The sequence below is a fragment of the Ammospiza nelsoni genome, chromosome Z (genome assembly GCF_027579445.1).
Source record: "Ammospiza nelsoni isolate bAmmNel1 chromosome Z, bAmmNel1.pri, whole genome shotgun sequence".
Taxonomy (NCBI): Eukaryota; Metazoa; Chordata; class Aves; order Passeriformes; family Passerellidae; genus Ammospiza; species Ammospiza nelsoni.
In genome coordinates this window covers 5,438,365-5,449,423 of record NC_080669.1, presented here as the reverse complement: position 1 = coordinate 5,449,423, position 11,059 = coordinate 5,438,365, and the positions used below count along the sequence as shown (strand labels likewise).

At 42.6% G+C, this 11,059-nt stretch overlaps 1 long non-coding RNA gene across 1 annotated transcript; it reads left to right on the top strand.

The window, feature by feature from the left end:
* Window positions 1-4,987: 4,987 nt before the first annotated feature.
* LOC132086296 (uncharacterized) lies at window positions 4,988-6,279 on the top strand. Its single transcript, XR_009420402.1, has 2 exons — window positions 4,988-5,166; window positions 6,112-6,279. It is a non-coding gene; the product is annotated as an uncharacterized LOC132086296 (long non-coding RNA).
* Window positions 6,280-11,059: the final 4,780 nt, after the last annotated feature.

Below are 11,059 nucleotides of genomic sequence, written 5' to 3'. Positions count from 1 at the left end.
GGGATGCGGGATGCGCCGCCGCGTTGCTACGCGATAGCGCGGAGCGGAGCCCTGCCTGCCTTGCCTTGCCTGCCGGCGCGGCTGCCCGAGGCACACAGACCCTCCGGAGCCGGAATGGAAATGAGTGTTTACACGTCAAAACGACGACAGCCATCCTGACGTCAAGTGTACCTGGCCCCCGAGCCGGGGGGGTGATTCCCGGGGGGGTGCAGAAGGGAGCGGGATGGAGGCGGGGGCACGGGGGCGAAGCCCGGCGGGCCCCGGGGCACCGGGAGGGGGATGGAGGGGGCGGCAGCGCTCGGCGGGACGGGGATGCGGGCTCTGGTCCCCGAGGGTTGGTCCGTGCCGGTGTGCGATCGTTTCCATTATTGAAGGGCATCGGTGCGGCAGGAGCGCGGACCCCGCCCGCCCCTCGCACCCATCCCGTCGCGGGTGGGTTTTCTCCCCCCTCTCGCCTCGGTGCGAGGGCAGAGCGAGGTGAATTTAGGATTTTTTGTTCAATTGGGCTTCTCACCCGAGACCCACCGGGCGGCACAGCGCGATTACGGCGCGTTGTCCCCCGACACCTCCGGCACACCACAGACGTGCTGCACTAATGGGCACCCTGCCCACCCTGGAGATGGTGGGCAAATGTTTATCCTCAAATACAGCTATTCATTTTGTACAATTTCTCATTTAAAAATAATTTCAATTCTTATTCTAATAATCACATGCAGGGGTCTGCACATTGTACTTTTTCAGCAATTCCTTCAATTTGTTAAACAGTTATTTACACATTTTCATTTTGCATCTGCATTTCCCCAGCCCCTTCAGCTTTATTTAACATTTCAGCTTTATTTAACATTCCCTCTACCTTTTCATTGTCTTTTCACCCGCTAGAAAATGCTTCTAAAACTTTCCCGATGTTCTCTAAATGCCCTTTGCCTCTGAAACTGAACCATTTAGCATCTTCACTTTATGGTGCACTGTATTTCATGTTTTGATTCTTCCAACTTTTTAACTGTAAATTTTAGCAAGCTGGTTTTAGATCTGTGCTCCAAGACTGTGCTTCCTGCCATTTATTATGGAGTGACAGATATGCCTGCCTTGCTCTTCACTGGCTTCTAAAATGGGAAAATAAACAAAACATAAATATGAAACAATGAGGGGAGGAAAATATTTTAAAAGATCATTGCTTCAGTGTCTGACATCTCACTCCCAGGCATCACCATGGGAGTGGATATGGTTCTGGACATCTCCCATGGACGCACAGGGACCAGGGGCTGCAATCACTGCCACTGCTCTGCCAGCTGTCAGAGTAGGAGCCTCAAAAAACAGGAATATGAATGGATCCATGAGAGGGGGAAAGGGTGAGTGTGTAGTAAGCGTACTAGAAATGCCAAGAGAATATCAATAAATATTGATATAGACTAGAACACTGATAAAATGGCACTGGAACACCATCCTCTTGCTCACCCACGTTTGCTTTCTGCAACATGGTGCAACAGCAGGTCAAGGTTCACCAAAGCCAAGGCAGCAACCAGGGCATGTGGTTCCTCTTCATTTTAATTTATTTTGTTCTCTGCATGGTTTTCTCCGTGCTCACTGCCAAAAATACAATTTATTCACTTTCCTGGACAGATGCCTTAAAGATCCCTCTGTTCCATTTTTAGAGCTGTTTCTGAGGTTTTATTTAAATGTGGCCACCTCACCAAGCAATTTCTGATTCCATGTGGGTTTTTCCTCTGTGAGTGTTACCTCCAGTGATAACACAAACTGCTTTTTTACCTCTCATTTCTTATCACTGACAGTGCAAACTGGCATGGCTTTTTTGCTGCACTTTGTGTTAAGGAACTCTGCAGGAATATTGTCTCCATACAGAAATTAAATCAGAGTTGTATGCACATATAATGACATTTTATATCCTCAAGTCTTTAAGTAGTAGTCAGAACATCTAGATCCACAGGAGTGTTTTGAAAGTCTAGGCACCCTTTTCTAAATGATAAATACATTCACATGTGTTTGGGTTTTTAAGAAATCCTTCCATGCAGGATGATGGGCTGTGTACAGAGTTCGGAATTGTGCTGGAGAATGAGTCTGTGCCACATGGACTTGGTTATGTCATCCATTCAGGAAAGATGCTGTCCAATGCACTAAATTCCCATCTAATAATAGCACAATAAATAGGAACAGCTTGCTCAGCAGCATCAGGTGGAGTCAAAGATAATTGTTTTATGCTTCATAAACAATTTAGGCTTGTTGTTTACCAGTGAAATATTTATTTAGTCCCTACTGCACTCGGTGGTATTCTATCTGAGTGTAAGATCTGAAGCAAGGCTGGTTATGAAAATATTATTTCTTCTTTATAACTTCAGTTTAACATGGAATTCAAGGTAGACCTGCTTCCAGAGGGTCCACATCCCAATACAAATCTGCTGCAGAGGTTTTTTTCAGTGAGAATAGTTACATTCCCCAAGCAGAAATATACCCTTGTAGACCTAGTGGAAAATATTCCTTTGCACATAGGTAAGATATCCATGAATACCGCATGTAACACTGAGGATGAAATCCTAAGTTACAAGGGCCAGGAGTTTACCTGAGTGGGTTTTTCTCCCTTATTGTCAAAAGGCATGCAAATATTTGAGGCTGTAGCTGTGCTTTTGTACCCACATTTCTGATCCTCCAAAGACCTGTCCATGAAAAAGGGAGACAGGCTGGTTTTGAGAAACCAGGTATTCACACACAGCACCCGTTTCCCTGCTTGTTAGCAGACACAACTTATTTAAACCTGGTAATCCTTATTCAAAGTTCAAGGCCATAATCTGGAGCCCAGCTCTCTGCTGGCTGCTGTGGCACCTCTCCAGACATCTGTTCCTGGTGTGGGGAGCATCACCCTCTGCAGCTGGTGCCCCGTGGCTTCACCATGTCCGCACTGATGTCCAACAAACCCATCCCTTCAGTCAGAACTGTGCAGTGGAGAAGGCCGGAGGAGTTCAGGAGCTTCAGCACCTCTGAACAGTGGCCAGAGCTCTGTGACATTTATCCCTTACAGAGGTGGGAAGCACAGGCATGAAACCCTGCAAATGTGAATTGAGAAAGCTGTCACAGAAATGAAAGTACCCCAGGAAGGGATAAAGTGAGAAAGAGGCATTTCTTCTTTGTGCATGTTGTAGAAGGGGAGCAACTGTCTTCTTGCTGAGGCAATTAAAGAAAGAGCAGAGATAAACAGGAGCAGGACATAAGGAAAACCAAAGGTAGGTAAAAGCACTGTGACGGTGTTCACAGGAGTCTCAGGTTGAGGGAAGAGACGAGGATCTGACTCCATGTTTCAGAAGGCTTGATTTATTATTTTGTGATATATATTACATTAAAACTATACTAAAAGAATAGAAGAAAGGATTTCATCAGAAGGCTAGCTAAGAATAGAATAAGAAGGAATGATAACAAAAGTTTGTGGCTCGGACTCTCTGTCCGAGCCAGCTGACTGTGATTGGCCATTAATTACAAACAACCACATGAGACCAATCACAGATGCACCTGTTGCATTCCACTGCAGCAGATAACCACTGTTTACATTTTGTTCCTGAGGCCTCCCAGCTTCTCAGGAGGAAAAATCCTAAGGAAACGATTTTTCATAAAAGATGTGTGTGACAAAGCACCATGTTTATCTGCAGAAAACTCAAAGGAGTTCAGGAGGATGCCGCTGTTTTATCATCTTGTTTTGTTGCAAGCATATTTTGGATGAAGAAAGGTATTATGTAATGACATTTTCCTTTAGATCAGTGACAATGTAAAAGCCAGACAGGGGATTCATCTCTGATGTCATATCTTGATCAGCCCATTTGATTTTGTGAGATCAAGCCAAGCATATTTTTTCTACCCACAGAGCTTGCTTTCAATATGTATGCTGAATTTGGGTTAAAATACTGGTAGTTCTTGATGGGTAAGCATAAACCCACTCTATGAAAAACCAAAGAGGTGTGTTTAGGCAGCAGGAGGAGCATATCCTGAACGTTACTGAGTCCCTGCACACACTGCTGGGTTGACAGAGAGAGATAAAACCAAGCCTTGGCTCTGGGAATCTTCTACCACACAGAGAAGTGAAGCAGATACTTTTTCTGTCCACTGCAAGCCTTGCTGTGACAGGAAGAGTGATGCAGAAACAGAGATACATGCTGGGAGGGACAGATCACAGCACAGGATTTACATTCAGCCCAGTCCTGGATTAAGGATTTTGGCTGCTGGGCATCACCAGCCTTCACCTCTTAAGGGTGGCCCTCCAGCTGTTCAGCCACCCTTCTTCTTTTATTTCTCCTGCAAGTGCATTCACCCAGGAGAAAAAAAATCTTGTCAAAAATCTGTTATATAAAGGCACCATTGACATTTTTGCCTGTGTCTCGTTCCAAAATCTTCCTGTCTTTAACACCGCAAGGCCAGTACGTCTTACACAGCTGTTGGGAGCTAAATGTTGTTTGTTTTTTTTTTAACACAAAACTTCAGCCTGTGAGGTATCAAACCAACCAGGAGTTGATATTATTTTACTGTTTCTATTTGGAGGATGTTAACACCACTCAAATGTCCAATTTGAGGATGTTAACACCACTCAAATGGGAATTTGTATTATATGTGGCTTTAATTTGCAAAGTCAGAGCACCACTTTTTAAAACAAGAGTAGCTGGAAATGCAGTTTGATGCCTGAAGTGCTTGTGGTGGCTGCTGCAGTTTAATTAGTTAAATACTAAAAAGGGCTGTGCTGCTTGTATTTAATTTGGCTGTGGACCGAAGAACACTCTTGAAACCCACTCTTTTACAGTAACACTATTTCTTTTTCTGCAGGAGCCAGCACTACAAAGCAATTGGAGGACGGCATAAAAGAGGCCATATGTGTAGGCAATCACAGAGGATAAGGGGGAACACCTGTTTTTCCATCAATTACAGCCTGTGAGCTCGCGGGGCATATTTATTCTGGGGGCATTACATTTGCTTGGGTAATAGCCCATGACACATTTCCTGTTTTACAGCAGACAAGCCCCGGGAAGGAGCTAATCATGTCTGTACAAATGAAACACAAACATGCCCTCCTGGCCATACATGTGGTTGAACAGGGGCTCTAATGACACCAGGAGCCACCCGGGGCCAGCAGGAAGCAGTTGGGGAACAACCACACGTTTGTGGCCACCTGGATGGGTCTGTTTGCTCTGCAAAGCCAACCTGAGTAAAAAAGCCCTGGGAAAAGGCATGGGGGGGGGGGGCTGTAGGAGAGGTCGGTGCCCTCAGGGAAATGGTAATAATCTATTTGGTAAGGACAAAGTCCAACTCAAGTGTTTTACTGATGGCAATAGAAAGAGGTATTATTGGGGATTTTTTTTGAAAATCCTGATAGAAGAAGTGAACAAAGAAATGAAATATTTTAAGAAAAAAAATATTTTTATTTTTATTTTTATTTTTATTTTATTTTATTTTTTAATTTTAATTTTTATTTTATTTTAATTTATTTTCTTTTATTTATTTTATTTTTATTTTTATTTTTAAGGAAATATTTTATCACCTGTATCTGCAAACCTGATGTTTTAAATTTCTTCATACCTGTGTTATATTTGTAATAATATTTTATTTACGGTAATGATTTTATTCTACTAGCCTTCAAGCTCTTAAATAAATCCCTATAGAAGGATGAATATATTCACAAATCTGTTGTTGATTTAATAACAGTGTAATTAATATTTAGCCTTGCTGAAAACATTTCTGAGAATTCAAAATTACTGTTTTAGTTACATGTTTATTTTTTAAGGGGGTGATTTTGTATGAGTATTTTTAGAAGACTAAGTACATTGATTAATTATTTTAAATGGCTCTTATGCTGTGTTCTTCCTCCTCGTGTTCCATTTCAAGTAGGATGAAACAGAAAGGACCGGAAAGAACAAAGAGCATGAATACATGAGAGAAGAGCAAAAATACATGGAAAAACAGATTAAACCCCATTCAGAGCTATATAAAAACCTACATTTAAAAAATATCTTGTCCTTTTCTCTATTTTTTTAAAGTAATGAGTGGGTAAAAACAAAATATTATTTTAGGTTAAAATTTCATGAAAGCTTTCTTGTTGAGGAAAGCTTTCTTGTTTTCTTTCAGAAAAGCTAGTCTTGCTGAAGAAAAATGGGAGAAATTAAATTGCCAGTGCTTCTTACCAAAGCCAGTACTGTGTCTATAATTTACAAAGACAAAAGAATCACAGAACAGGATGACCAACGTTGGAAAAGACCCTTAAGTCCAGCCCAGCACTGCCAGGCCCACCACTCAGCTACATCCCTAAACTTGCTTAAAATTGGTCTAGTTTCATCATAGAGCATAAAATTCCTCTCCTCATCATTCCACTGCTTAAAGGACTTAACTTTGGCTTGTGTTATGCCAATGAGGAGTAAATCTATGCATCCTTATACTGAAATTAAAACATGTTGGTTGGCCAATACAGCATCAAGCTGATAAGCCAGGCCTGGCAGATAAGCCATGCCTGTGCCTGGGTTTTGCTGCTCCTTGGGCAGTATCTCAAAAGTCTGTGCTACACAACCTGCCCTGCTGGGTGGCACTTGGCCACACATCATGATTTTGAGTGTTTTTTTATGATTTTGGATGCTTTTTGATGCTTTTGGATGCTTCCAAGGGCTGCCTGTTTACCTTTATCTAATAACTCAAGTGCTACTTTCCCTCAAATTATTACAATCTGGATTCAAAGGTGCAAGAGTTTGGGCTACTGAGGTACCAGCAGCAGCTGGAAAAGATTTCTTTAAATATTCTTTGAGTCTAGGTTTAGCTGTGATAAAGCAATACTATTTCCAAGTAAATCACTAGGCCCCATCCAAAACTGATAAACACACAAAAACAGTTCTTCTGTTTGTGTGTCATGCATGTGGTTGGAAGCATTTTTACCAGTGCTGTGGCAGCCAAAGCAAACACCATTTTTAAGGGTAGAGTGTGCATTTTAGAAAATGCTTCAAAGATGCAGCAGCAAACTCAGAGGTTTTCCACAGTGCAGGGTCATGCATCTCTCCATCCAACTCTGACCCATGGAAGGTTCATCCAGGACCTCCAGGTTCCACTGTCTCCTCAACAGAGACTTTTTCTGGACCCAGAAAGGAATACCAAGTTTGTTTCTCTTATATCATGGACACACTCATCCCATTAAAGGCGCCTGGCTCTTGCTGTGCTAGGCCCTGCGTCTGTTCTACTACTGAATTCCCCAGGGGATCTCCTAGAGGAGTTTTCAAAAACCTTCTGCATCATGGGAAATATGAGCCCAAAATAACAAAAAAACCCAAGGTGTCACCCTAAATTAAAAGAGTATTAAGCGCTGATGGTGCAAAGTTGTTAAATGCCTTCATATGTGTGGTAGGATGGCCAGAATGGCCTGCCAGGCCTCCACCCTGCTGCTCTCTCCCTCATCCTTCCCCAAAGGGTGGTGGGAAAGAAACAAGCAACAGCAGCAGCTCCTGGGTTGAGGTAAGGACAGGGATATCTCTACTTGCCAATTACTGTTGCAGGCTAAACAGATACGACTTGGGGGAAATTAATTTCATTTACTTAATTCAATTTAATTGACAATAATTTATTACTGCTTGAAAATAAGGGTAGGATGGTGAGAAGCAGAGATAAGAAGGAAAAACTGCTCTTCCCACTTCATTGGCTGGAATACATGATCCTGTGACTAAGTGTCCTGTGCCACAGCAAATGGAGATGCCCTACTGATGTCAGGGAGACTTCTGAAATGAAGAGGTCTTCTGAGAAGTCTCCTCACCACTCTGTTGGGACTTGGTTGTGAACCAAACTTGGGCTGGAAACAGCCAGAAGAGTGGAATAATTGTGGGGAATATTTTATTGCTGCAGTGGGGCCCAGCACTGGAATTTTATCATGTTTGTAAATTTCCCACTTTTGTTGGTGTTGTGATGGCATTACTTTTGTTCTGGTGTAGGGAATATTTTGGTGTGAGGAATACTTTGGTGTGGGGAGAGGTACCAGTGCAGGGGCTCATTCTCAGCTGGAAGCTCATGGAGAGGACCCTGGCATGGGCTTATGTGAGGGCCTGCAGCCCAGGGAAGGGGCCTGTGCTGGAGCAGAAAGAAAGTGTGAGGAGAAAGGAGTGTCAGAGGGAATGTTATGAGCTGAAGACAGTCCTCATTCCTCATTGCCTCACATTGCCCGGGTGGGAGGAGGTAGAATCAGAATTTAAGGGCTGAAGGGGTGAAGGGGAAGGCTTTTTTAGCTTCTATCTGTCTGGGATGGAGGTCACTTTCCTCACAGCACCGTATGTGTGATGCATTGCTGTGAGCTGTGCTGCTCATCCCACACTGAGGTCTCCTCTCTCTTTCCTTCATCCTGTCCCAAAGCAAGCACTCTGGGAGTGGGATGGAAGTTGAGAGGGGACATGGAGATATTCAAGCTGACCTTGGGGCTATCCCATGCCATGGGATGTCAGGCTCAGCATAAAAGCTCAAGGAAAGGAGGAGGAAGATGGGATGTTGGTGATTATGGCATTTGTCTTTGCAAGTGGCCATTAACCAAGCTGAGGCTCTGCCTCTCAGGAAGCAGCTGGACATCTGCCTGCCAGTGGGATTACTGAATGAATCTTTTATTTTGCTTTGCTTACATGGGCAGCTTTTGTGTTGCTTAATAAACTCCATTATCTCAACCCATGACTCTCTTTGCTTCCCTTTGAATTTTTTCCTCCCCAGCAAAAGGGAATGAATTAAAGGCAGGGTGGATGCTTGGATGCTGGCTGGGGTCAGCCCAATGCAATGTGTCATCAACATCTATAAATTATCACAAAGGTAATGTGCCTGTTGAGATTTGGGATTTATAACATTTCAAATGAAAGGCAGGGGAGCCAAGAGGAGACATGAGACCCTTTCCCCACCTGTGGTGTCTCAGCATCCTGTACTGCCACATGGAAGGGATTAAATCCCCCACAAGCAAAGCAGAACCCAGGAGCTGTCCAAGAAGCAGTGAACAGTGTTGGTGGGGTAAAAAAAAAACTTTAGCATCATTGCTACCGCATGGTGCTGCATGCTTTAGCAAGAAAACTATCCCTAGACACATGTATTGTCATTTCTGAATTTACTGTGTAATCTGAACCCATCTCTTTGGGTTTGTTTGGGTTTGTTTTTTTTAATGTTACATTTCACAAGTGTTTGCCAGTTATCTGAAGAAATATTTCCTTTATCACCTACAAAAGCAGCAGCTTCATGTGACACTGGATGTTTTAATCTCATCCTGTATTTGAGGAAAACCCCAAAAGTAGAAGAAGTGTGTATGTCTTAAAGAGCATTCCCCAAATCACCTTTTTTATGCCAAACAATCACAGAAATGTGTTCCTCCTGCATAGGAAAGGCATGTTGGGATTTCCCCACCTGCCACTGCTGGGTCCAGGGAGGAGAAATCTGCCATCCTTTCCTCTAGGAAAAGACAATTCAGGCGGAGCACAGAGCCACAGGATTAAGGAGTACCTTGCAGGACAAACAAAGCCAACCATGAAAGCAGAGAAAATTCAGCTCCCAACAAGCTAAAATTAATTCCAGTGACAGCTGAAAGCATTAAGCATCTTCCAAGATGATGGTGTCTAGCCACAGGCAAAAATGTCCTTTCTGGGGAATACAGTCACTCGAGTATCATCAGAAAAGAGATGTAAAAGGTTAGCAAAATCAAAGCACATGCATTTGAAACTTCAGTCATCTCACACAAATGTTTCAGTAGTCCTGCAAAAGCCAACAGATTGGGTGCAGAACAGAAGGTATCCCACCATAATATTGCTGGGGAGTTGAATGGAGCTACATAAATAGAAATACTTGGGGTTTCTTGGAATTTTACAGAACGTTTAACAAGCCCCATTCTCTTTAATAAGGTATTATGGACAGCCTGCTTTTATCTGAGCTGCTTTCCATCAACCCATTTCCTTTGTCTTCAGTTGTCCCTGATGTGTTTGAACAGATGTCACATAAAGATGTATTTAGTCACATTAAAATCAAAGCCTTTGTTTAGATGCAAGCAAGCACTCCCAGTTAGCTCCCCATAGATCAGATACTTCAGGTTTGTATTTTATTGTTCAAATCTACCAAGGTAAAACAGTTCCATCCAAGATTAATACCAGCAATATTTCCAGAAAAGGTTATCCTGAATCATATTGTTGGGTGTTTTTGTGTTTTTATATAACCCACATGAGATCCTGTTGCTAAGCAGAAAGCAAAATCAATATAGAAGGCAAGCCATACCAGCTCCTCTTTGAATTGCTGTAGACATTTCACTTTCTTGCAATTGCTTCTCTTTTAATGGTTTTCTCCCAGAAAAATCTGGCTTGACTTTCTGACTAGTATTTTATAGTTCACCGTATCCTAGAATATATCACATAAGACATTGTGCTATTTGGCTCAAATGTACCACTTTGATGAAGCTGCTAAGACAGCCTTCATTAGTGAATGACCTTCTCTAACTAAGGAGTGAAATGGGATAAATTTTAATTAGAGACTCCTTCAGCTACTCTGCCAGTATCTTTATGTTTCTTTCTCCTCCATCCAAATGACAGCAACTTTTGTTGAAATTATGCATTGCAGAAAATTCCTTATTTTCAGTGACAAGAACTGCTTAAAAACTTGCCTTCCATGTCAAGTAAATGAAAAGTTTATTTTATTTTTCTAACAGGATACAGTCACTGAAAAATCTATCTCCTGTGTCAGAGCTGCCAGGAAGGGTCATGCAGGTGAGGGGAGCTCTTCATTTGTCACTCATCCTTTCTCCTTCTCATGGGTCTGACAGAAGTACTGATCCTGTTCAAGATGTTGTAGTTATACAGAATGTATGTATGTTATATCCCAGTAATTTTAGCCACGTTTCCTTTTCCAATCATAGAATCATTTGGATTGGAGAACTCTCTAAGATCATCAAGTTCAACATCAACCCAGCACTGCAAAGCCCACCACAGAATCATTTCCCTTAGTCCCACATCTACCTGTCTTTTAAATCCTCCCAGCAATGGGGACCCCATCACTGCCCTGGGAAGCCTATTCCAACCTCTTTGGTGAAGAAATTTCCAAA